We start from the raw sequence: 21543 nt of genomic DNA, 5'->3' as shown, positions 1-21543 counted from the left end.
CATCAAGTGTCTTTGCTCGTTCACTGAGAGTTCCTTTCCCACTTCTTCTAAGGCCTTTGCTACCTGCTCCAGCAATGGTCCAACTGTGGGATTTGCTTCGGTTTCCATTGGTACATCAACTTCTAAAAACAGATGTTATGGTACACAGATAAGCTATATGGGAACACTGCTACACCAGCTAATGAGTATACCTACACAATTAGCCAGGTTACAAACAAGGTAGCAGGTCACTACTAAGTAGCATGGATTATTTCCCGTGCAATGGCAGGTGACTATGTTGGAAGCTTAACTAAAGGTTAAAACAGTTTAATAGACTACCAATTAATATGTATACATCTATCACATACAATTAGGTGGATGTGCAAGGATTTACAACGTGTATTTCCTTGATATAGCTTGAGCTACTAACTTGGTAAAGCGCTACCATCACCTCCGTTACTAGAAACGTTGCTCACCGAGCCGCTCATAATTAAAACTACACGTTTCTTTCTGGCTTTACCAATCTCAGTTAAATGCATGATGCGCTTCGACTGCTTAGGCATCTCCCTTTCTTGTCACACCATGTTGTCAATCGTCGTATACAAGATAACTAGTACGTGTAATGGTTCCGTTTTACGAATGATTACGTAGTAGCCGCATGGATCAGCTCACATGTTTGCAGTAAGTTCTTGCATGGCTTCAAATATCAGCGAGCACCCTTAATCTTACTAAAATATATACAGCATGCAAGAATTGTGATGAGATTTTTACTATATCTAAGTGACTGTTCTATTAGAGTAGTTCATTTTACCTGACTGCTTTATTAGAGTATCTTGTCCTTTTATTCAAATTACAGTAGACCCTCGGTTATCCGGTCCCTGTTTATCCGGACCCTTGATTATCCGAAATCGATGGTGGTAAATAAAATGACGTCAACCCATGCACGTGAGAATAAAATTTCAATATGGCGACAGATAAACGTAAGAGGAAAGTATTAGCTCTGGACAAAAAACTTAAAATTCTTGAGTTACTTAACGACAATTATTCATTAGCAGCAATAGCTACAAAGTATGACATTGGTAAGAGCACTGTAAGTGATATTAAGAAAGACCGCCAGAAACTTCTCGAGTTTAGGAAGGAGGTGCTGGATATGGGAATGTATTGCCAACCAAAGACAATGTGGCTGGGGAATAATGTCGCACTGGACAAGGCTGTTTATTTGTGGTTTAAACAAAAGCAAATGGATGGGATACCAGTAACGGGGCCTATTTTGTGCCAGAAGGCTGTCCAACTCAGCAAGAAGCTGTTTGGAGAAGACTACCGGTTTGTTGCTAGTGAAGGGTGGAGATGGAGATTTTGTAACAGGCATGGAATACGATGTATTTCAAGCCAAGGCGAGAAGTTATCTGCTAACTCTGATGCTGCTGTGGACTTTTTACCCGCATTTCGTGACTTTGTCAGTTCAAGGAACCTTTCACTAGATAAAATTTTTAACTGTGATGAAACTGGACTTTATTTTCGTTTATTGCCACAAAAAACACTTGCAGCTTCATTTGAAAAGTCATTGGATGGATTGAAAAAAGCCAAAGATCGGATTACACTGAATATCTGTTCTAATGCTTCAGGTACCATTAAGCTGCCTATCCATCTTATTGGAGAGTCTAAAAAGCCCAGGTGCTTTAGAGGCATCAATATGGATCTTCTACCTGTTGTGTACTGTGCACAAAAGAATGCATGGATGGAATCTAGTCTATTCCATGAATGGTTTCATAGCCACTTTATTCCATGTATTCAAGAAAAATTTGGGGAAGATTGTGAAGCTGTGCTGGTCCTTGATAATTGTGCTGCACATCCTGATGCAAATGAGTTGGTTAGTGAGAATGGCAAGATTATCGCCAAATTCCTGCCTCCTAATGTTACATCACTTATCCAACCAATGGATCAAGGTGTTTAATTAGTTTGAAGCGTAGATATAAGAAAAAGCTCCTGAGCAGAATGTTATTCGCAGATGAAGATGGAATGTCGATTGTAGATTTTTTGAAATCTGTCAACATGAAGGTAGTGGTGGATCTCATCAGTGAGGCATGGGATGAGGTTAAGGGAGAAACAGTTAGAAAGTCATGGGAGAAAATAATACCATTGGACAGTGAGGATGATATCCAGATGGTGGAGTTTGATGAACACATTGCTGATATATCAGAGATGGCAATGATGTTGAACAGAGTACATGGTGAAGATAACCAAATTGGAGAGGATGATGTGTCTGACTGGTTAGAACAAGACAGAAATGATCAAGGTTTTAAAGTTTACACTGATGATGAAATCTGTGAAGTTATTCAGCAAGAAAATGCTGTAACTGGTGAAGATAATGTTGACCAAGATGATGATGATGATGATGAGAATACAGTTGAAAGATGTCCCATCTCTCATGGAACTGCAGCAAATATGCTGGACAAATGCTTGAAGTGGCTGGAGTTTCAGCCAGAAGCTAACCTGTATAATTTGACCACTTTACGTGAGTTATGGTCCCTTGCTGTTAAAAAAACGATTGGGTACAATGAAGCAGTTATCTCTATCAAATGTTTTTCATGTACAATAAAATAATCATACAGTGTACAAACAATATTGAAGCAGTATTGTTATTATAGCAAGAGTTACTTGTATCATGTATGTACATCATTTACATACTGTCTGTAATACAAATCCACCTGTGTAGTGTGTGATTATGTGATTTTGGTGCCTCTTCAGGTATCCAAACAAATTCAGTTATCCGAACACCTTTTCAAGTGGAAATGTACACGGGTTCGGATAACTGAGGATCTACTGTATGGGAAGCCACTAAATAAAACTGATACTATATCATGTGAGAAACCATTGCTTACAACTAAGACAAAATTTGTAGTGTCCTATTCATGATAGATCCTTGATTTGGGAACTTGAAGTCTTGATGCTTTCATAACTCAAAAGAAATTTTAAAGGGATACTGAAGCCACTTAAAACTGCATGGGTATAGCTATGCCATGACTGATGAATTTTTACATGCCACTCTTCCTTATAAAGTCATGCATATGGCAACTACAATAGATGTGCATCTAAGTAATTTGGTATATGCCTTTCTTCAGTCCAATACCTATAAAATCTGCCAGATTTTATAGACAATTTGCAATTGTAAGATTAGATCTCATAAAATAAATATAGCCAATAACACAGTAAAGAGATGCATTGCCATAACATATGCATAGCTCTATTACTACCCACTAGGACAGGGCTGGAGCCGCCGGACCATTTTTCAGCTACTTGAATTTGAAAAAAGATCGAGATACTCTAATAGAGCAGTCATCATAATATACTCTAATAGAACAGTCATCGCAATACTTTCATAGAGCATTCGGTATAGAACATTTTCAACACGTCATCTACATTACATAACTTCAAATATCGCCTACGCGTCCGCCATACTGGTGAACCAAGCACTGGTGAACCGTATAATAGTTCGCTCAATATTGCGTGTTTACAGTATTCTTCTGGTAGTGGAGAGAAGTCATGGTTGCTGTGGAAGAGAATTGCACCTTTGGTAGTGCTTTAGAAGGCTAGGAGGGGATTAATAAGCTCGAAAGCAAAGGCGCCGGGACTGAACTGAAAGATACTGTTCTTTATAAAGAATCTTGAGGGAATTTCTCCGTGTTAAACACCTGTTTTTTGGTATCCCTGACAAGAGTGATCATTCCAGTGTGTAGTGGCTCAATGTCAAAGGACTGGGATGGTACTTGAAGGCTGTTCAACATTTCCGCGTAAAGGAGGGCACTAGCTAATTGTTATGTTGTAGTTGTTCAGCGAAACAACTCGCAACAACCTTGTTGGCCTTCTCTGCTCCATCTCTAGTTTGTAAACTGAAATTTTTGTTCATGGTATGGAGACCAGACTGTATACAGGCATATTCAAGAATGGGAAGAACACATGTCCTCTAGTATTAAAACAATAGAATTTAGCTAACTGCTTAAACCAGACATTTTGCTATGTTCAGTTACATTGTAAAAGGCCCCTTACTGAATTTGCCTTTGCAGTGATCATGTTGATACCTGTATGCTGTGTCCATTTTAGGTTGTTGTCCAGCAATAACAACACCCAGGTAAAGCACTTAGTGTGGCTTAATAGGTGTTGGATAGGCTTAGGTTGTCAGAACTAACATGAAAGTGAGACATCTGTAATTATGACTGCTGAAATATGCCCAGCAAATGCAAATCTTACTAAGCAGGATTTTACTGAGTGCCACATGTGTTCTGTTCTTGATAGCTATGCCATGGTGGTATGTCTAGACACTTGGTCTTATTGGACAATTTACAGATAATATAGTAGTTGTTTCTCCATGGCGAGTACTGCACACAAACAGAGTTGCGTGAAGATCTTCTGCACACCTGCATGTAAACTCAAGTATCATGATCAACTACATGCAAAATTTGAGTAGTAGACTAGATAGTACAGTGGAACCTCTTTTAACAAACTGCCTGAATTAAGGACACAATAGAAAAAACCTCCATAATAAGGACAAAAATTTTGGTCCCAACAGGTCTGGTCAATACATTTTTACCTCTAAAAGAGAAAAACCTCTATAGTACAGCAAAAAGTGGCCAAAAATTCTTGGTCCCAAAATGTCCATAATAGAGAGGTTCCACTGTAGATGTCCAGAAAATGGTTCTACAACAGATGGATCAGTCCACACATTTGTGTCGTTTGTAAGATTTGTTGTTTTGTTATAGAAAAACAGCCATATTCTTGGACTCCATGCATGCACTGTTTACCAGAAAACCAGTAGCTATCTGCAATTTAATGACGTAAACAGTACACACATCAGGGAAATTGATCACCTCTGATTAAATGTTGTCATGTCTGTCCATGTGTCCCATCAGCAGTAGTTTAACTTATCACATCTACGTACACTGGATAAGCCACAGTTATGACAGTCATGTCAGAAAGGTTTATTGTATTAACCACCACTGAGACTCAGCACTTCACAACTGTGAAGTGGATCGCCCAAAACTATAATTGAAATTCTTCTTGCATTTAGTATAACGATTATTGTACATGTTTGGTTTTGTACGTTTTTGCATTTGTATACATCTGAGGGGCAGAGACAATTAGTATAGTGACCCATCTATTATCCGAACCCAGAGTGTGTTCAGATAATTGAACTGAAATTGAAGTTCATTCATTTCTGTACAGAACTGTTCAATTAGTCTAATAGAATGCTCACTTATTCTAACAAAACTATCATTTTTACAGTTCATGTATGGCCGTAGGACCATTAATAAGTCATCAAACATAAAGACACTTTAACATATTCAGCCTCATCACCTCAGCAGTAATACTTAAAAGTATAGCATTGATTGCAAGGTCTGTGAAAGACACCTCCCAGAGTCTTCCTTTCAGCAATCCCATTTGCAATATGTGCACTGAGTATTTCTAGGTGACAGCTGGCTACATATACAATGGACCAAAGAATCATAGAACATCATAGCTAAGCATTTTCTATCATGGAACAATTAGTATAACATTTACTAAGACATAAAGAGCTTATATCTCACTAAAAATCAGCCATGCACACTCAGTAGCTCGAACTCAGCTACAGTGGATCTGCTGAGTTAAATCCCGGGCGTTATTCCAGCCAGTAGCCAATACCTTTAGTAACAACAGCAAACAGAGTAACAAAACTTGTCCGGAATAGCCTTTAAGAGAAATTCCGACTTGTTGAACGGCTCTATTTTTAGTCCACCCCTTCGTGCAGTTACTAATCAACCTTGTAAAGAATTACCAGAGGTGTACTTATCTTCCACTTCTAGTATGAGTTCTCTTCACCGCCAGAAGAATTCTGTAAACACGATACATTGAGCGAACTATTACACGGTTCACCAGTACAGTGGTTCACCAATATGGTGGACGCGTAGGCGAAACTTTAAATTACGTAATGAAGATCACGTGTTGAAAATGCTCTATAGAATATAGCCACTGTTCTACTTAGCTAGTCTAAGCCATTACATCTATGTTAATTGTCCTCAAATCAGTCAAAAGTTCCAGAGAGTCATCTGCATTGCACTGCATTGGGCTAGATCATGCATGTGAGCATGACATGCATGTGAGCATGACATGCATGTGAGCATGACATGCATGCATTAGCAATTACAAACCCAATGGCTTAAGCTTTCACTGAAATTTTGAAAGTAAAAGTAGCTATGAAATTGAATTAATTGGTACTGTAGTACAAAAATACCATGATATATCCTTAATGTTAGCAAAAGGAGAAAGAGGCTTTGCAAGTAATGCGTGTGTGCTTAGCACATGTAATTGAGTATCACATGATCTAAAAGTCGCATCAGATCAATAAGAAGTAGTATGACCTCCATTGCAGTCCATGGATGGCCGGACCACCCAAAATCTCTGGGCTCTGGCCTTGCTACCCACATGTATTCAACTGTTCTGATTTTGGTTTTCCTTATCCATTCATTTCAAATAGGATAAGTTTGCATATGTATACAAGTGCAGAAATGCAATAAATAAATTCACACCAAACTATTTAGCTACAAGATTTGATTGAGATGCAATGTGAAGCGTATAGTTTGAAGAGTATGTAATGTAGATTGTTGCCAGTGTTGAACTACATCCCACAGTAAGTAGTTCCACTGGGGATGATGCATGTGTTTGATTTGCGTGGTCATGCACTCAATCAAGGTCATGGATGCATGAAGTTATTGGAAGGAGTTCAGTTAGATCATGTATGGCTTGGCTTTACCATTGTGATGATTGAAGAGTGATCAACTTACTGGAACTCTATATGATGACAGCAAGTGAACTTTGAGTAATTGCATAGCATAATTAGTATTTCATATTATAACAGTATACTTTTAATAAGGGCAACTACATGTATAGGCATGTAAAATTGCATGGATGATGCATATTGTTTTAGAAAAACATTACATAGACTCTACATTGATCCATTTACTATAATGTATCATTTCTCATGTGAGAATATCCCAATAAAGATTTTACAGTTTGTTGTGGCTATGCAGCAGATGTTTGGGGCTCTTTGTGCATCGCTAGTTTGTCAGCTGAGAAGTTGCAGACTTTCACAAGATATATCAGCTCTCAAATAACAATCAGTTGTGATTTGTTTGCTCTTTATAGTGTGAATTTGCTCAAAAATTTAATCAGCAGTTGTAGTTTTTTTGTGGCAATAAATGTCCAATATTCGATACGCCTACATGTGCTTACAGATTTAATAATTACTGAGACGTAGAATCGATTTATAAGCTGAAACTTGGTGGGCTGAACCTTGAGTAATTACCCTAGCTGCATGCCAAATTTCATTCAAATCTGTGCATTTATTGTGATTTGTGAGCTCCAGTCCAAAAATCCAGTCTTTTGGTCAAAACATCATGTGATTTGGACTCATGCTTATAACCTCGCCAAACACACAGTCCTTGAAGAAATCCTACGAAACTTGGCGAGCTAAATGGTGAGTGTCTAAGGTAATAGCAATGCAAAATGCAAGGGAATACATTGCATAGTTTCTGTGTACGAGTGTCCAAAATTCTTGGTGGCTAAACATCGGTGTCTTACTCTATATAGCAATGTGTAAGCCAATAAATATAGTTTATTTAGTAACGATGTTAAACTGAATCGGGTCATCCAGGTCCAGATTATTTGGCTCTGACCCTACGTGCTAAATTAAATGTGGACGTGTTACTGCATGTCATAGCATAGCCCTGCTTCTTTCATGAGCCATACTTACCTACACAAATTATTGTTTAGACATATGGTAGCCATGCCCATTCATCAATCTGTAGGTATGCACGAATCCACATCCATTATTGTCTGCAGGCTTATGTAGAGCCACGCCCACTGATCAGTTATTGTATGAGTCATAGTCTAGTATAATAGTGGTATGATTAACTCTTAAAATATTGTGACTGGTTTTGTGAAAAGCAGACTATGTAGTGGTCATGAGCTTGCAAAAATACTTCACAAACAAGTATAAGAAAAAATTAGGAATTTTAAATTAGAGTAGGGACATGGTGCAATAAAAGTACTGGATTGGAGTAGTACGTAATGTCAAAATACTGTAAAATAATAAGAAGTGAATATCCCTACTATGCATCGAGTGTAGCACAGTAGAGATATTTATTTCTTATTGTTTTACAGTATTTGGACATTACGTACTACTCCGATCCAGCTTGTTTCAGTACTTTTTATTGTAGCACTATACACCATCTCTACTCTAATTTAAAATTCCTAATTTTTTCTTATACTTGTTGGTAAACATAAAATGCGTTCCCTATTGCCTTGCCTTTTATCCTTCTATACCAGTGAAGGTTTTTCATCAATAGTAGGGCTTCCATCCCCGGCATGGCTACACATTACACAACATTATGCAATCAGTATAGTATTGCATATTGTGTGCACCTGTGGACACGTGTTGTAGACATTGCAGTGCTGAGTGAGCTGTCCAATATCATCAGAGATAAGTGTTTGTTTTTAGCAGTGTTAACTACTTGCATTTTAAAATGTTTGCTGTGACCAACACTGTTCACTACAGGCACGGATCCAAGCTTCTAAATGGGGAAGTTCCACTCTATTTTCAGCAATGTTTCACTGTTAAGCCATACAACATATTCCAAACTAAATAAGAAGCCAAAACTGTAAGTTGTGGCAATTTTTTCTCAAAAACACAGCAAATTTTCTGTGATGTACCACATTTTACCCTTGTGTAAGAAGCATGGTTCCTACACGTGTAGGGCAGCGTTAAGAAATTTTGTAGGAAATATTCCTGCACTATTGAGTTTTGTAAGAAAGATTCCTACACATGACATAATGTGTAGGAATAATTCCTACATTTGTAGGAACAACACCTACACTTGTAAGAATGATTCCTACACTTGTAGGAATGATTTCTACACTTGTAGGAATGATTCCTACACTTGTAGGAATTATTCCTACACTGCAAGAAGATGTCTTACACTTTGTACCAAGTGTAGGAATCTTTCTTACAAAATTCAACAGTGTGGGAATGTTTCCTACAAAATTCTGCAAAAATTCTCAATAAAGCACTACACGTGTAGGAACCATGCTTCCTACACAAGTGTAAATTCCTTCCAGCACTTTACCTCAAAATTATGATTTCTTATTTAGTTTGGAATATGTTATATCATATAAGCCTTTAGAAATGCAACTGAAGTCTTTATCACTTGCTGTAATAGCTATAGAAGATAAAGACGATAATTATTTTTGGAGGTGCCTATCACAGAAAGATAGCAGTTTCAATGAAATATTATTGCTGTAAACAGTAAGTATTTTCACTATTTTTGTCATTTTAATAAGTGTTTCTTTGACTGATAAGCTTATTTTAGTTTATTGAGTCAAAGAAAAACTTGTCAGTAGTTCAGTCAAAGGGGGATCTTTTGAGCCCCCTCCCCCATCTGATTCGCCCCCTGCACTAGCTGCTTCTCTTCACTGGTAGCATGCTTTCCTTCATGACTTAATTTCTTTGTGTTTCTTCACATGTGTCAAGCAAATAGCTATAGCTACTAAGTGCTACTATTACCATGTAAACATATTTAGTGAGTGAGCCTTGTAGGTTAAATAACTTGATGAACGTCTAAGTAAATATAGTTTAGCAATAAATGTGGTGTGCTGTATAGTTTTAGCTAATCAGCAAAGATTTGCTGACTACACTGTACTTGCATATACCTGTATAAGTATAGTGCTGTCATTAACTATAATTGTGTAATATTAGGACCAGTCTTTTGGTGCACACACCCAATTTACAAAATTTAGCAATTCATAGTGTCAGACAGATACTGATGACTAAAATGTGGTCAATAGTTAGCACCAACATTGCTAAATGGATGAAAAGTTTTAGGGCTCCTTTATTATAGATTAGTGTTAAAGATCTATTTTCAGAAATCCGGTTAGATTATTATACAGTTTGTTAAGTGATCAAGAACTTGTAGAAAAAGTTCACAAACAAGTATAAGAAAAAATTAGGAATTTTAAACTAGAGTGGGGACAATGTAGTACCATGATAAAAAGTACTGAAACAAGCTGGATTGGAGTATAGTATATTAGTATGTAATGTACAATAGTATATAATGTTGTAAAACAATAAGAAGCAAATATCCCTACTGTGCGTTTCATCTCCACAGCATTGTAGGGATATTTGCTTCTTATTGTTTTACAACAAGTGGACAGTACATACTACTCCAATCCAGCTTGTTTCAGTACTCTTTATCATGGTACTACATTGTCCCTACTCTAGTTTAAAATTCCTAATTTTTCTTATACTTGTACTATTACTGGGTTGTATGCAATGAAGTGAATGGATCATCACGTAAATACGTATACTGGTGGACAGTTATGAGACCAATCACTATTCAAAAATAGTGCGATGTGAGGTGGGATTTAAAATTTGCTCAGTACGTATCTTGACAGGACGAGAGAGGAGTGATTTCTGCTCAAAATTTCATCCAGATGGCTGCCATGTAATGTATGGGTGTACAGCCACTTCCTGCAACAGAAAGAGGCACCTAGTTTGTCACTTCCAGCCCTTCGCTCAGTAAAAGGAACCAAGAGTGACAAGCCAAGAATTAAATGCTAATGATTACGTATTTAATTAAGGTTGAATTGTGATATAGCTAAGGGTCATTCCATGTCAAATCAACAAGGAATTTAGGGTCACCTCTCGGATTTTGACGAAACTTGGTGTGTTTGTAGTACCTGTGGTGCTTATCACTCATGCAAATTTTTAGCCTCATACATTCCATAGTTTCTGATTTATGAGCACAAATGTTTTGAATATTTCATGAAAATTTGGTCCATTTCTAGTTACAAAATCGACTGCAACTTTGCACTGTGGAAATATTTTTAAACACAATTTTCAGTGATGGAAGACTGTTGATTGATCTTTCCAGTGATCCCTAAATTATGGGATATCTACTTAATTATGGTTCAAAAGTACTTCATTGAAAGCTTTAATCCTTTATATTTTGAAAAATGCTGCTTGAAATTTTTCGAATTCTTTTGTGAATAATGATTGGGATGTTTGATGAAATTTTTGAGGTGGGACCACAATGGGCTCAAGAGATATAATGAATTATGTTGTGGTATGCGGTGGAATTTGCAGTCTATTATTGCTGTATTGGAGTGTACACCTCCAATAACCACTCACAACAAGGCCATGCCAAGTTTGTCTTACAGAGTGAAGGTGTCTAGGTACATTGCAACTTGTATTAGTGACCACCTCTATTGAAACACTATCTATGTGCTGCAGTTAAGTTACACTTCTGTATTGTATAGCACCAAAGCATTAGCCCTTTCTAGCAAATCCAGAAAAAGTCCTTATTAGACAGGTTGACCATAAATTACAGATCTGACCACCACGTGTCCATAAACATCATGTGAATGTTGTACCATCTCTTCAGAAATACCTTCTTTATTAAGTTGAACACTGTAGTGGACTTAGCCATATTTTAAGTTGCGTATGTGGCTGCATAGGTACATACAACAGAACTCCTCAGAAGGGATACCTGGATACCTTGATAACCAGGATACCTGTTTATACACTGTACTCCCACTCTAGTGGCGCACATACATTTAGACCAAGATACTTCTGTGGCTTCTGTAATATGAGCACTTTATTATGGTCCTAGCAATGGAGGGGTTTTACCGTATACATGCATTACTTGTACCTCAATTAATTACTAAATTACTTTACATTCATGACCACTTTGAAGATCAACTCATAAATTTATACACATACTCACGTAGGAGGTAAACATGTTGACCAATATTTACTGTTCTGATCTTCAAAACGTGAATGCAAATACTTTGAAAAATAATTAATTTAGTAATTACAGTACTATAAATCACACATTGAGGTGCAAGCAAGTGTTCATAATATAAAGAACTCTTGGTACAAGTAGTGTAACTCTTCTAATCCCTGGACCATTGATAAAGTATTCATTTTTGAGAAACCATAGACTTGTCTTGGATCCAAAATGTATGCACAATTATACAGTGAGTTCATGAGGCTATCAAGGTACCCAGATATCCTTTTTGAGGAGGTCTGTTGTGCCTATGCACAACAGACCTCCTCAAAAAGGATACCAGATATCAAGGTACCCAGATATTTTTGAGGAGGTCTGTTGTGCCATGTACGTAACTTGAATAGTGTAGAGTGGGGATATGTATTATAAGTGCACTACAGCAAGATTTTACTTAATAAATATGGTATAACTGAAGAGATGGTACAACATTAATGTGTTTATGGATACAAGATGATCTCATTTTTAGTTAACCTGTCTAATAAGGTCCATTTTTGGATTTGCTAGAAAGGGTTGATTTGTTGGTGCTATACATTAAGATCCAATTAAACAAGTATAAATTAACTGCAGCACATAGATGGTCTTTCAATACAGGTGGTCACTAATGCGAGTTGCACTGTACCTAGACACCTTCACTCTGTAAGACAAACTTGGCATGGCCTTGTTGTGAGTGGTTATTGGAGGTGTACACTCCAATACAGCAATAATAGACTACAAATTCCACCGCATACCACAACATAATTCATTATATCTCATGAGCCCATTGTGGTCCCACCTCAAAAATTTCATCAAACATAGACTATGACCCAATCATTATTCACAAAAGAATTCGAAATATTTCAAGCAGCATTTTTCAAAATATAAAGATTAAGTTTTTAATGAAGTACATAATTAAGTAGATATCCCATAATTTAGGGATCACTGGAAAGGTCAATCAACAGTCTACCATCACTAAACATTGTGTTTAAAAATATTTTCATAGTGCAAAGTTGTATTCAATTTTGTAACTAGAGATGGACCAAATTTTCATGAAATATTCAAAATATTTGTAGTCATAAATCAAAAACTATGGAATGTATGGGGCTAAAAATATGCATGAGTGATAAGCACCATAGGTACTATTAACACACCAAATTTTGTCAAAATCTGAGAGGTGACCCTAAATTCCTTGTTGATTTGACATGGAATGACCCATAAGTGTGCTAGTTTAGAATCAAAGAAGACACCTTCCGTACATGTGATAAATGCCAACTGTCAGCACACGTGATAGGTAGAACCCACTGTACAGAATGATGCGAATGCTATACTGTACTGTAAGGTAATTGGAAGTACTGTACGTGTAGTTTTGTGCTTTAGTTAGGCTGAGAAACTCATGCCATGTATTTTCAATAACATCTGTAAAATGTACGTGTAGATATGATCATCCAGAGATTGCATGAGAGTAATATAGTTCAAGCTGGTCAGCTAGTTGGTCCAGCTCAGGCCTGACCAACTGGACCGTCTCCTCTGGCCTTGTGGTCCGGCTACTTTATATCTCAGGGGGCATATACGTAGAACCTACCAATGTTCTATTAGGAAAAATGGTCTGGATGAAACCGATCTGGCCAGACCAAATTTGGTTTCCAAAGCTGGTCTGTCCAGTTTGGTCAACTAAATCTAGTCTGGCAGGACTAATTTTGGATACCAAGCTTGGCTGGAACAATTTTTGTCCAAGTCCAAATTTTTTGTTATTTCTAGTTTTGAACATTGGGTTTGGTAGCCATATATCTCAATTAATTTCACATAAAAAGAATCCATTCTAGGCACATATTTAAGGTTGATCTGCGACCATGGTCAAAGTCTTGACTGGCAAAAATTCACCTTAACTTGTGAGTTGAAGCATATATATACATTACTTCTTCACCTGTGACAGAAAAGTTTCTTCTCAAAGTTGATGCTGCTTTATTCCCTTTCCAATGTATGCTTGTGCTAGTATATCATCAAAATTAACATTAGGAAAACTAATATCTAAACCAAAACAGCCAAGCTGTAAAAAAAGAGTGTGGACCCCAAAAAGGCCAAGGTGAAAAAAAGATGTGAAATCCAAGGTGGTGGCCAAGAAATGGCTGTGATGGTAGGTTAATGGCAAAAATTTTAATTACGACAATTCAGGTGAATTTGCATTGCCTCCTTCACTAGGATTCGGCACCAAATTCACTGAATAATTGTAATTAAAATTTTTGCCATTAACCTACCATCACAGCCATTTTTTGGCCGCCACCTTGGATTTCACATCTTTTTCCACCTTGGCCTTTTGGGGGCCGCATCTTTTTTTTACAGCTTGGCTGTTTTGGTTTAGATATCACTTCTTTTTGTATTGCAAGTCACAAAGCTGGCCATATGGCTTTGATGCTTCCTTTTAACTGGTTTTGTTTTCTTCTTTACTGCAGGAATTGTGGAACAAAGGAAGTAATTGTGGTATAGCTGTTGTCTGATGAAACATTTGTATATTTAACATTGAATGATGATTATCACATACTGTAGTTAATAAGGTGACTTCTTACATAACTGAACTGTAGCTGAACTCTCGTTGTTTGTAGCTGAACTCTTTCCAGGGTGATTTGTTTCTAGCTGAACTCCCTACAAGGTGATTTGTTTCTAGCTGAACTCTCTACAGAGTGATTTGTTTGCAGCTGAGGTGGTTTATTTGTAGCTGAATTCTCTACAAGGTGACTTGTTCTAGCTGAACTCTCTACAGGGTGATTTGTTTGCAAATGAACTCTCTACAAGATGATTTATTTCTAGCTGATCTCTCTATAGTGTAACTTGATTGTAGCTGAACTCTCTACAGGATGGTTTCTTTGTAGCTGATCTCTCTACAGGGTGACTTGTTTCTAGCTGATCTCTCCACAGGGTGACTTGTTTCTAGCTGATCTCTGGATGATTTGTTTCTAACTGATCTCTCTGCACGGTCATTTGTTTCTAGCTGAACTCTCTACAAGATGATCTTTTTGTAGCTGAACTCTCTACAGGGTGATTTGTTTGCAGCTGAACTTTTTATATGATGATTTCTTTGTAGCTGAACTCTGTACAAGGTAACTTATACTAGCTGATCTCTCTACAGGGTGACTTGTTTCTAGCTGAACTATCTGCAGGATGATCTGTTTGTAGTTGAACTCTCTACAAGGTGATCCTTCTAGCTGATCTCTCTACAGGATGACTTTTTCTAGCTGATCTCTCTACAGGGTGATCTGTTCATAGCTGAACTCTCTACTGGATGATTTATTTGCAGCTGAACTCTCTACATGGTAGTTTCTTTGTAACCGAACTCTCTATAAGGTGATGTCTTGTAGCTGATCTCTCCACTGGATGACTTGTTTCTAGCTGATCTTTCTATAGAGTTATAACTTTCTCTATAGAGTTATAACATGTTTGTATAGCTGAACTATTTACAGAGTGTTTTTTTGATTGGTTGCTGAACTCTCTAGCTACACAGTGACTTAATTGTACTACAGAGTGACTTGTTTGTAGCTGAACTCTCTACAGAGTGACTTACTTGTAGCTGAACATTGTATAAAGTAACTTGTTTGTAGCTGATCTAGATGAACTCTCTACTGGGTAGCTTTTTTGTAGCTGAACCCTCTATGCAGTGGCTTGTTTGTAGCTGAATTCTCTACAGAGTGAGTTGGTGTAGCTGAACTCTCTACAGGGTGACTGTTTTATAGCTGAATTCTCTTCAGTGTGACTTATAATGTTCTGAATCTCTACAGCAACATATTTGTAGCTGAACTCTCTACAGGGTGACTTGCTTGTAGCTGAATTGTCTATAAGATTAACTGTTTGTAGCTGAACTCCCTACAGAATAACTTGCAATGTAATAATGGAGTAAGTTATAAATGTAGCTGAACGTTCTATTAGGGTGACTGTTCTATTAGAGTATCTCGATCACGCATATGCTACACGTAGTTGGCTTTGGAATCATAACTCAGTGGTTTATAATCTGATACTTCTGTACTGCTGCAAGGACTTTCTATGATAATTATTCCAGCTACACACCGATTTTAAGCGTGTTGCTCTAAGCGGTTTGCCTGGTAGGCGTGAAAACTAATAGTTTTTTTATTCAAAAAATTGATCGCGTAATTGTGACACAGGTTGGGTTTTGTGTCATATCTCGACGGCCTTTAGCTGGATTCCTTTCAAACCACAAAAAGGCACTCCTACGATAGTTACTCCATCTACATAGCAATTTTCAGCTCATTCCTTCAAGCAGTTTACCCTGTGGGCATGACAGACCTTCGACCTTATTTTACGCAAATAATTGGTCATATCTCTGTGAATGTTCATCGGGTTCCTATCAAACTTGGTACTGAGATTCGCCTTAATGGGCCCTTTAAGTGTGCCAAATTTCAGCCTTAATGGGCCCTTTAAGTGTGCCAAATTTCAGCCCGATTGGAGCACACATTTGTGTTTTATAGTGGATTTTGCAAAATGTGCAAAAAGAAGTAGAAGAAAAAACAAAGAAAAAACCCCAAACTTTGGCCACTCGTATCTCGGAAATGGCTTGAGCGATTTTCTTCAAATTTGGAATGTGGACTCCCCTATCTAGATGGCACTTTTGTAGCAACTTTATTGTCAATCGGATAAGGGATCACGGAGCTACAAAGGTGTGAAAATCACATTTACTTTCTTCCTGTTAATATACTCATGGTGTGGCACACCAGAATCTTGGCTGCATAACACACTACCATGTGTCTTGATTTGGTGATTTACTAAAAAGATTGTACATACTTGGCACGATATTAAATTGGCAAAATTATTGATGTAGTTGCACTTTTGCATGTGAGGTTGCATGTGTTGTTAGCTGACAGAAGTATGAAGTGTGTATGCTGTACAATTCTCCTTGTGCTGAAATGGTCTGCCTTGTGGATTTAGATTTGATCAGTCACTGTATGCATCAGTATGCTGGTTACCAACCTGGTCATTTCATGGTTGAAATGACATGCTTTATCTGGGTCTGACTAACACATCTTACCCATGCAAGTGGGTGTGGTTCACAACAGGAGCTGTTTGCTGCTAAACTGGCTCCACGTAAGCATGCATACAACAACAGACAGGGTTTCATACACATCGAGGCTCCATGTATGCCTATAGACATAAACATATGTGGGCATGGTTCATGAAAGAAACTGAATTGCAGTGGGACTAAGTTAATACACTTTCATACAATCTACCATAACACACATGATCCAATTTGGGAAGTTGGTAAGTATCCATGAAGCCACACTTGGCTGGTCAAAACCCAAAAGCTTGGATACAAAGTATGAAAATAACATTGATGAATTTTAAATTTGGTAGTTTGGCGATGAATCAGTAATTTGCCAAGTTTCCAAAACTTGTTGTTATATTGTAATTTCTTAGGGTGTGCTATCACTACATTCACAGCATATTGTCTGCTGGAGCTTTGTAACACTTTGGTACTGATCCTTATGTCTTTTGAGTTGCGTATAATTCCATAAACTTGGGTTTGAAATTATGATTGTGGGTTTTGAACTCTTTGACCTACTGTAGAGCACTTTTAAGGCCTTTACAGCTTACTATGAGTTTGTCCATGTTCGCAGATCTACCTACAGAAAGTGCCTATGTGATACTTCCCTTGTAATGTCATGATGATACAGAGCCATAAAGAAACATTACACAAAAGGCAAAAAGATTGTTAAAAAACTACAATAAAAAAACTATCCTTTTAGCTACTTTGGTGCCAGAAAAATTTGGCAAATTTATATATAGTGATTTGTCATATTTTATCCACCCAAATATTTGTATGCAATGATAGATCACATTACAAACAGTTATCTTTTGATAGTTTCGTAGACATGTCTGTTTATGATATTTCAAGCGGGTGAAGTAAAACCAGCACCTGATGATGTTTTGCCAAAACCAAATAGCTCTTTAAGTATCTTTGTGCCACCAAGGGCCATCAAACTAGCAAATGCGAAGTTTCATGACAGCTGAAAGCAAAGAATATTATGAAAGATGGTCTACAGTACTTTAGATTCAAGGTTCAAGCTATACCTTATGCTTACACCTGGCCAAAAGTACAAGATTGGCAAGCAAGAAGCAGACCATGGTGTGAATGCCAGAAATACCGGAATCTACCATAAAAAAGCTAGCTTGCAAAAGTTTAAAAAGATCGCTGTCAAGAGAGCTTCTGCAGATGGCGGTTATGCTGACTCAGGTGAAGAAATTTGTGAAGAAGCTAAGAATTAAGGTCGATCACTACTTTTACTGGATGCGCTAGTGTAGTAGTACATGAAAGATCCGCAAAAATGTGGCCTGCCAATGAATACATCTTAAGTGGTTGCAGATGATCAAGAGAAGGAATTGATATAGTGGGTAAAATGATGGTGTGGAAGGCAGCATGTTCAAGTTGACTACTGTCTGGGCTAAGTATTTGCTGAGATACATCATGAGAAAGGAGTGTAGCAAATCAAAAGTGGATGTGGCTCAGTTTTAAGTGCTAAAGGGCAAACACTGCTTGTAGTACAAAATGTAACAGTGATGGACATGTACATGCACACATATACACATGCTTTGTAACAATCAACACATATAGGTACTGATAGCCTGTATAGGGATACACATATTATTCGGTCCTTAAGATTGTGACGAGTGTAGTGTGTCTAAGCGAGATCCTACTTTGTAACAGTGGCGTAGTCGGCAGGATCGTATCCTTCATTGAAGTGGCCAATCTCATCAGTGTTCCCAGTCATTGCCGACGCCTCCGGACTGATCTTTGTAACCCGAGGAGAAAAATCTGTTGTACCGTGGAAACCCGTAACGGTACCCAGAGAGGTGAAAGTGTGTTGCATATTGAACTGTTTGTTCTTTTCGAACCCGTCTAGAGTCTGATGCCGAAAAGAGAGCGACTGTAGCAGCCGGAGCAGTCAGCACGGTGAAGTCAATGGCTCAAGGAGAACGTCCTCAGTTGTTACCCGAGAAGTTTGACGGTACCAGAAGTTTTGATGACTGGGTGAGTAATTTTGAGTGTATATCTGAGATCAACGGCTGGAACAAAGGAGAAAAGGCACTTTGGCTGAGAGCTCACGTGACGGGAAAAGCTCACGTGGCATTTCAGTGTTTTAGTCACGAGATCCAAGGGACTTTTAACCAAGCGAAAGCGGCTTTACGAGACCGTTTTGAACCTTCAAGTAAGCAGGCATATTACAGAATTGAATTTGAGAAGAGGGAGAAACAAGACACTGAAGACTGGGCAGACTACGGAGACGATTTGCTTTCACTTGCTAACAAAGCCTTCCCAGGCCTTCAGGAACAAGCAAGAGAGCAGCTGGCACTGTTGCAGTTTTTCAGGCAGTTACAATCGTCACCAGTCTGTTTTGCTGTAAAGCAACGCAAGCCTAAGTGTATTAGAGAGGCAGTAGATGTCACTCGTGAATTAGAATCGTACTTACTCATGGGCCCATCGGATTCTCGCCAAGAGGACGAGATTACACCAACAATTAACAGCCAACCACTTTCTCAGTTACAGAGTTTAGTGCAGAAGCTGCAGCAGATACAAGAAAGATTGGCTGAACTTGTAGTCACTGCGTCCTCTGTAAAGCTAGATGGCAGGAAACGGAAAAGAACTGGAGATCACCCCAGGGTGTGCCATAAATGCAAATAACCAGCCATTATGCAAGGTTCTGTGCTTCAAGCAGACAAAAGCCTAGTGTTAACCAGGAAAGAACACATCAGACATTATCTGTTAACAGTGTCACCAGTTATTATTTACAAGGGTATGTGCGTAATGAATCGATATCATTCCTAGTAGACACTGGGGCAGGTGTCTCCCTACTAAGTGGGAAAGTGTGGGACAAAATTAAACCCAGCACTGTTAGTCTAGAGCCAAATCAATGTCAAAATATAGTAGGAGTAGATGGACACTCAATACAGGTACGTGGTTCAGTGAAAATCCCAGTGACCATAAGTGATAGGACATTTGAGCGGACATTTATTATTGCAGATAAGATAACAGCAGAAGGGATACTAGGCATGGACTTCCTTGAAGGAAATAAGTGTGTGTTTGATGTGGCTAAGAGAGAAATAACTTTTGAACATCTTGAACCCTTATCTCTTGTACACCCAGCCCCTTCATTGACAGCGGCAGTTAGTAACGTTGCACTGGACAAAACAATCACTATTCCTGCAGCCTGTGAAATTGAAACTATGGCACGGTTGCCTTCAGCAGGAGGACCATGGCTAGTAGAAGGGAAGAAACACAGTGACGTCTTAGTAGCCAGAGCTGTGGTCACCCCACTTAGAAATGGTATCCCAATACGCATTGTTAACACTACCACTACACCTATAACACTCTACCATGGTACAAATGTAGCCACTGCAAAACTTATTGAAGAAGTCAGTGTTTGTGGCATAGGCGAAATAAGTTCCCCAGATAGGTCTCAATAAGTAGCACATGACAAGAAGAGAACGGATGAAATAACCATACAAGCACCGCTGCCAGTAGAGTTAACAGAGCTACAGAGAGAGAAATTCTTGGCTCTCCTTTCCCACTATACTGATGTCATGGCAATGGATAGTGATGATTTGGGACACACCAACATTTTGAGCCATAGAATAGAGACCAATGGAGCTAGACCAATCCGTCAGCAAGCTAGACGAGTCCCCCTTCCTCACCAAGAGCGAGTACAGGAATTGCTTAAAGACATGTTGCGTAAGGAAGTCATCTCACCTTCAACCAGTCCTTGGGCTTCTCCTATAGTATTAGTAAAGAAGAAGGATGGAAGTACAAGATTTTGTGTGGACTATCGCAAAGTAAATGAAGTCACAAGAAAGGATGCATACCCCATTCCCAGAGTGGACGATACATTAGGCAAAAATCACAGAATCACAGCTACTGAGTGAGGTTTGCAAGCTGTTGCACATTCATAAAACTCGAACAACTCCTTACCATCCCCAAAGTGATGGACTTGTCGAGAGATTTAACCGAACAATGTTAGCCATGTTAGCAGCTTGTGCTAAAGACAATCCGCTAGATTAGGAGAAGCATGTAAGGAAGGTCTGCATGGCCTACAATACAAGTGTTCAGGCCTCAACTGGGTACACCCCATTTTTAAAAATGTTTGGCCGGCAAGCCAGGGTCCCGGCAGATGTTATGTATGGAGCACCAACCTCCAGTGCACACTCTGTAAATCAGTATGCAGCCAATCTGCGTAAGCAACTTGACAGCGCATTTGCTCTTGCACGGAGCCACTCACTATCAAGCCATCTTAGACAGAAGGAACTATATGATAAGAAAGTCCATGGGAAGCCCTACAAGAAAGGTGATTTTTGTGTGGCTACATTCTCCCTTAAGTAAAAGAGGGGTCAATAAGAAATTATACCACCCATGGTCTGGACCATACAAGATTGTCAAAAAATTATCGGATGCCAACTATAGAATCGAACAATTGCAAGGAAGAAGAAACAGGAAAATTGTACACTTTGACAGACTAAAACTATGTCCTCCGAATATCCGTCTGAATGAGGAACAAGTTGATGGACAAGAAGTCACAGACTTGCAAAATGTACCATCAGAAGACACCCAGCAAACAGAGTTATCTCCTGTTGGACAGAACTTACAAATCATAGACTATGATGATGAGGAACTACCAGTTGGACCAAATGAAGCAGACACAGCAACAGCTATGCTGCCATCTGT

General features: G+C 38.4%; 1 long non-coding RNA gene across 1 annotated transcript in view; it reads left to right on the top strand.

Moving 5' to 3' along the window:
* The window catches only part of LOC136257516 (uncharacterized), a 33905-nt gene that overhangs the window by 6480 nt on the left and 5882 nt on the right, over nucleotides 1-21543 (top strand). The window lies entirely within an intron of this gene.

Source organism: Dysidea avara, chromosome 6 (genome assembly GCF_963678975.1).
Source record: "Dysidea avara chromosome 6, odDysAvar1.4, whole genome shotgun sequence".
Taxonomy (NCBI): Eukaryota; Metazoa; Porifera; class Demospongiae; order Dictyoceratida; family Dysideidae; genus Dysidea; species Dysidea avara.
The sequence above is the reverse complement of the archived record's forward strand: the minus strand, read 5'-3'. Positions and strand labels throughout refer to the sequence as shown.